At 32.4% G+C, this 6072-nt stretch overlaps 1 protein-coding gene across 1 annotated transcript in view; it reads left to right on the top strand.

Moving 5' to 3' along the window:
• The first annotated feature begins 564 nt into the window (after positions 1-564).
• LOC134243740 (forkhead box protein P1-like) overlaps positions 565-6072 on the top strand; it is a 60392-nt gene continuing 54884 nt past the window's right edge. The window contains exon 1 of the mRNA XM_062725981.1: positions 565-676. The gene's annotated coding sequence lies outside the window, so the exon portion shown is untranslated. The remainder of the gene's footprint in view (positions 677-6072) is intronic.

The following is a 6072-nucleotide window of genomic DNA, read 5'->3' as shown; positions in this document are numbered from 1 at the left end:
ATAAAGTATTTTTTACCGGTTTCCATTTTTTCAGTATATATTAATTAGATGAATGAACAATTGTGTTGATTTTTTAATGATCTTTATCTGAAATATTTTAAAAATGCATTGTATTTTCATTTATTTTTTTTTTAAATTTGCATTTTTTAAAAGGATTCCGCTTTAAGAATATCTTAAGACGATGTGATCTGAAAAGTTTCTTTAACGTAATTATATACCGTCTTCATTATTGGCATTTTTTCCACGAACATTGATATTTTACATCTTTTGATAACGCTTCGCAAAATTCGCCTCATCCGTCTGCCTTTGTTTGTTTTTTCACTGTTTACCCAGCAGGTGCTGTGACGTCACCTGGATCGAACCGTGTTGCTACTTTAAATAACAAAGTGACTTTACGCGAAAAAATGGGTTAAGAACATTAAAAATATATCAAATTGGGCTTGATTTCAATAACAGAAGGAATGGCTTTTCATTAAGTTTTTCAGAATCATACAATCAGATTTATCATTCTGACACACAGTAGATAACCTGCTTCCGTTAGACAGATGTTCACGCGTATGAATATGTTTTTATTTACGATTGTGATTAGCCCCGGCAAAAAAGTGTGCTGTTTGCATGCATGATAATTTCAACCGCATTATCTGGGGTGAATAAAGAACATTACAAATTTTGGGAGGTAAGGTTATATTTTTACTGTACTTATAAAAACAATTGGATATTTTATTTTAGTTGTTAATTTTTCTGAAAGTGTGGCATTCATAAAACGAGTCGTGACCTCATAGTACCAATATGTTGGTCAGTAAATGTAAACATAGCATGTGTTTCCTCGCGCCCACATGCAACATCCAGGCGGCCAGGCAGGTGCGCTTCCGGAGGGACGGGGCCCAGAGCGCCAAAGACTGAATCCAAGGATATATTTTATCTCTGCATTTTCTGTTACTGAATTAGGAAAAAAGTGATGATGTAGGCTTTTCATTACACGATAATCGATTAATGCAATGAATATTTCATGTGTTTATGACGGAGACTGCAACAAATAAACAACTGCCGATAATATAATTATACAGGAACTTAGCAACAGAATTATTGTATTAATCCACTTCAAAATTTACATTATTTTGGTCGTAAGAGGCGTTATTTACAAGTTAAAGTTAAACTGAAAGAGGTCTTTGAATATGCAACATATTTATGCATAGATACTGATAGGCTAGTGCATCATATTGGATTAGGATATAAAATTTGTACAAGTTTTTCTTCCACTCAGAGACATATATGTCTCTGGAAATAATATAATTTTTAAAGAATTAACTTTTGATATTCTTAGACTTAATTTTTTTTAGGATTCAGGATGAATCAATCAGTTACAAATTATTGGTTCACATAAATATTGTAATCTATAACATTAGACATGTTAGAGCTGAAACGGAAGTTCGAACATTCGCGGGAATGAATAGTTTTTCACGAATATTCGAATGGAAAATTTGTATTCGGATATTCGGTCACATGTTTAATACCCGTATTTCATGCAATAAATAATTGTATATCCACAGTGTTTTTGATCATGGTGGAAAAAGAAGCATTTCTCTCCAAACGAAAGCAAATACATGTATAAGGCAGGTTGTAAGCTTTGTCTACATAGTACTATTGGCCTAATAAAGGCACGACGTCAAATTTATTTAATCATCTTCAAGCCAAACACTCATCAGCCTCATGCATCTCCATTCTAGGCCTATGACGATGACCGCCATGATTTTCACTATTGAAAGTAATGAAAGATTTATATTGTGCGGAGAAAAATATTCTGGATTAACAAATAGTATCGATTGTACAGCCTCATAAATAATTGCAGGAATCATTTGTGAAAAATATACATTATGTTATACTTTTTTTGAGAATATTATATTTAAAATTTAAATATAGTTTTAATAAATTTACAGGACGTTTCTGCAAACGGACCGATTTCTGTTTTATAAATATAACAGTAAACCATGGTGAGCACCTGCTGTCTGGTTTGGTAACTGAGCATTTTACGTAATGGAAATGCAATACAGTCAACTAATTTTAAGAAGTAAAGAGGCTTATGATTTTTGATAAAGATTTTTTTTTTCTAATTTAGTTTTTTTGTTGAAAATAAACGTGAGTCTTAATTAATGTAAATTTTACATGTCAAACGACTTTGAACAGACGTTTATTTCTTACACGGTCAGCTATCTTAAATACATAGATGAATTAATAGTAATAAACAGTAGGATTTGCAAGTATATGTAAAGGCATAATAACTCCTTTATTAAATTACCGAACGTTCGAATATGAATCGAATAACAGTCACGAATATTCGAAAATTGATTTATATGGTATTCGTTTCAGCTCTAATGTAATGTAAATTAATATGTTATTATAACATATTAATTTACATTACATGATTAAAGTGCTAATAGAGACTTATTACCATTTCCCCTTTTGGAAATATATATTGTATAATTTTATTTTAAAACATACATGCAGCGTTACATGTGTAGACACTGAGACAGACAATTTTTTCAATGACCTTAATCATGTTTATGTGAAAATTCAATTTATATAGCTTAATTTTATATGACTCAGAGGATATCAAGATGAAAATATCAATATAACCATGTGTTTTAACCATGTGCACTGGTTTGTGTTAAATTTTTGTAACAGAAAATCAGGCATCTTTTTTCTTTGTTTAATACTGAACATTTTAGGATTGAAATGTGAAGTGAATATTTTTATAATTGAAACATTATAACACTTAACTGTGATTACAGGATTGATCCCAGGGTTCGTCGTTAACATTAGTCCGTTAGTCTCAGACTAATACATTTTCATTCGAACTAATAAAATTTGTGGCTGATTAGTCTGAACGAACTAATAAAGTTTTCTGGGAAAAAATAAAGAATTTACCGATGTACAATTATCAAAAACTTTCACTGGAAAACCCCGTACGTATTTTTAGCTCTCTAGCTTCTTGGTGGGATTAGTTCGGTAATTCTGAGTCAATTCGGTGCTTAATTTTAGGACTCACTGGTACGAAATAAAACATTTTAGCAATCATGATATAGTATGACACATAAAGGAAGATGCCGGATGTTTGGATGATGTAATCATGTAAAGAGAAAAATAAATGAGATCGGGAATACGATGCTAGTTCCTGATCTCACGATTTCAATGAATCTTGGTATCAACATTTCACGCAAATGCTTTATTTATTTCAAAATACGTAAAAAAAGTACATTGAAATGTTTATTCTATTCATTTACTGATATTTTTGATGGACTCATAAAATCGCCTGCGGACTAGTAAAGGTAAAGAAGCACTAGTCCGGCCAGACAAAAGCCTAAAAATGTTAGTGTCGAACCCTGGATCCAATAACCTGGGACTGGGGGAATCCCCACCTGTAATGACGTAAACCCCAAATTATTCTGTACGTATTCTCCCTCAAACCTCTGTAAGGGGAGTCTGATGTTCATTCACCCTCCCTTTGCCCACTCATATATTCTAATTCAATTTAGGATAATCTTTCAATAAAAAAAAAAATTTATTATTCAATCAAATGCATGCAGTCATTATATTTCTTGGAAAAGGGGGAGGGGAGGTGGACAGAGATGGCTAGTTAACTTATTGTATGTATAGCAGAGTTGACTCCCTTATCAGTTTATCAATAAACCTTTAATAATTTTAATACTTTTTCCATAACTGGAGGAATATTTTGTTTATTTAGATGCAAAATGATAATTTCATAATCATTGAAATGCATTATTATCATGATATGTTATTGTATTGTATCCTAGCACAAATATCAAGACCCATATACCGTATAGCGGGTTATTTTAGCGGGGTGCTAATTTTGGCTTATTTTGGCGTTTTGATGGCAGCCCGCTAAAATTTTAATCGCTAAAATAGTCAGTTAACAGTTAACTTAGTCTTCGTAGTGTTCATTGCAAACAGATGAAACCCTGTGTCCGCTAAAATAAATTACGCCAAAATTATTGGCATACCTTTCAGCAGGCAAAACGCCAAATTTTACACCCGCCAAGAAAACCCGCTATACGGTATCACTTAACACAAGGAAATCTGAGGTTAGGCTGGTTCGTCCAATATTCAGTTGAGTAAATTAGCTCGTTTTCCCAATGAGCTTTTGGAAATATATGACAGACTTGACAATACATGTATATCAAACTTTTAATTTTTCACATTTTAAAAAATGAATACGTATCCTCTTGGAAATCATGTCGCCCGCGTGGCGCAGTGGCTAGAGCATCTGATTTAGAGTCGCCAAGTAAGGAGTTGATCGATCCTTACGTCGCCGGTTCAAGTCCCACTGTGGGATGTGGAGACCAATCCTTCAGATGAGACCATATAAACCGAGGTCCGTGTCACAGTAGGTGCTGGCAAGAAAAAGATCCCACCCTGCTCAATGGCCCTGAGCGCCGAGCACAGGACAAAATTTGCAGCTCTCCACCGGCAAGTGTTGGCTTCTCCATATGAGTGAAAAATCTCAAGATAGACGTTAAACAATATATAATCAATCTTGAAAATCAAAGTACTGGAAGTACTTAAAGATGATCTTTTATTGTCAATTACATTAGGCCAGGTAAAATTAATCTTTAGATTCTCATCCTAATTTGCAAAAAAATTGGGGCGGAAATGTTTATTCTATTTTATTTTTTTTTTTTTATAATTGTTAATTTATATATAGGCCTAAGTATCAACAAAACAATGGACGCCCCGTACACATTTTTTTCATCACCTTAATGCAAATATGAATATATTTAATTCTTCTCATATTCTTTTAGATATTTAAAGAAAAGTTTTGCTTTAAAAGTTAAATATTTATTGTTAATTAACAAATTATCAAGTACACATTATACGGCACACCCTGAACAAAATGAGGTGGGGATACCAATAAATTGTGTATGCGTGACTTCTTATTTTGCAAAATCTATATAAATGTTCTAATAATTATTCTACTGAAAAATCTAGGCCTTCTCTTAAATCTGTCTACGATGTTGTAGATTTTTTTTTATTTCAAAGCTAAGTCACACAGCTAGATCGTTAGATATAACTTGACCAGGTGTCATTTTCCTCGTCTATTTTTACTTAGTTACAATCTCTCTACATATATGCTCCTGCCAGTATATATCTATATGTGTTTATGCTATTTTTTCTTCTCTGCCTTCTCTATACCGACAAATTATCTTTTCCTTACACATTTAAACTGCTTTTATTGCCGATTTTTCTCCATTATTCAATTGGCGTTTTTGCTATAAATAGCGACACGCGACTTTTAATACAGACGGGAGATAACTCTTAAACTTTGACCCAAATTCTTACTGAATAAAAATACATGAAAATACTCAAAAAATCAAAATTAAATACATATATAACATTTTGAGAGGGGCGGGCGGGGATGAGAATCTAAAGATTAATTTTATATGGCCTTATCCTTAAATTTCATATATAATGAATTTTTTGGTTTATAGATAAGAAGAAAAAAAGCTTTTCCTTGTTTGTTGTATCCAGCAAGCATTTTCCTGGCTTAATTACAGTAAAACCTGTCTAGTCTGACATGCACTGGGAGAAAAATTTTGTTTTGGAATAGACAGGGTGTCGAAATGCATAGTGTAATAAACATGGAAAAATGGGAAAGAAATTTAATGTCGGAATTCACAGTGTGTCAGATTATTAAGGTGTTGGATTAGACAGTTTTCACTGTATAATTTCCAAAACATTTTTGGCAAAGTTTACATTTTTTTTACAGCATACATTAATGCTAGACACAAACTTCCTCAGCAATGCTATTCATCCTGAGCAAGATCACATTAATGGTTATGTAAATTTGAATCAAGTTAATTATTGAATTTTTTTTTTATAAATGTCAATAAAAATGAAATTCTCATGTGTACATGCTGAACTACATGTATCCATAATTATTTCCACCTATTTATGGTGGTGTGACTTTGATACTTTATGTTAATATTGTTAGTAGATGATAATCTTTTAAAACGGGTAGGCTAGTATGCATCCTGCCTAGGAAAGTGGACCAGAACT

This window comes from Saccostrea cucullata, unplaced genomic scaffold (assembly GCF_032062105.1).
Source record: "Saccostrea cucullata isolate Sc308-1 unplaced genomic scaffold, CSIRO_AGI_Scuc_v1 ctg898, whole genome shotgun sequence".
NCBI classification, from domain to species: domain Eukaryota; kingdom Metazoa; phylum Mollusca; class Bivalvia; order Ostreida; family Ostreidae; genus Saccostrea; species Saccostrea cuccullata.
Note: the sequence above shows the minus strand (reverse complement) of the source record. Positions and strands in the feature narration are given on the sequence as shown.